The following is a 586-nucleotide window of genomic DNA, read 5'->3' on the forward strand; positions in this document are numbered from 1 at the left end:
TAGAATGGGGGAAGGGGGGTAAAGGAGAAGGGCTAGTGGTCGACGGCCAACAAGCAACGATAGAAACTGCATATTACACAGGCCGAAAAGTACGCAAAACCTTTAAAAATATACTGCAGTGTCACCTTTGCAGTGTGACTTATCTGTATTCAAATAAAAGACAGCAAAACATTGAATAGTTAGTATGGAGAGTGCCTACTACGTCACTCCATTTCCCTTTAAAGTGGAAATGGTTGCCTGTAAAGGGGCATGAAAGTTTAAACACAGCGACTCGAGGGTTGGCTAATGTGGATCGTGAGTGCCTAAGAAAAAGAAAGTGATTGTCAAAAAGTTAGTGAATATTAAGTGCTATTTCAAGAAAACTGATAAAATAACCTGTGGCCAAAGGTGAAAATGACAGATATAGAAAGTGTCATACGTAATAAGAAAATATGAACATGCTTTATGCTTTTTATGCAAAGCAACGAAAGTCTAAACTGCCATGTTTTTGTAGGTAATACGTTGAAAATACGAACCAGAAACATGGGAAGAAAGTTATTATTCTTAATATGATCATTAGATGTCTTCAGATTACAACTACTACTAC

This window comes from Penaeus monodon, chromosome 24 (genome assembly GCF_015228065.2).
Source record: "Penaeus monodon isolate SGIC_2016 chromosome 24, NSTDA_Pmon_1, whole genome shotgun sequence".
In the NCBI taxonomy this organism is placed as follows: domain Eukaryota; kingdom Metazoa; phylum Arthropoda; class Malacostraca; order Decapoda; family Penaeidae; genus Penaeus; species Penaeus monodon.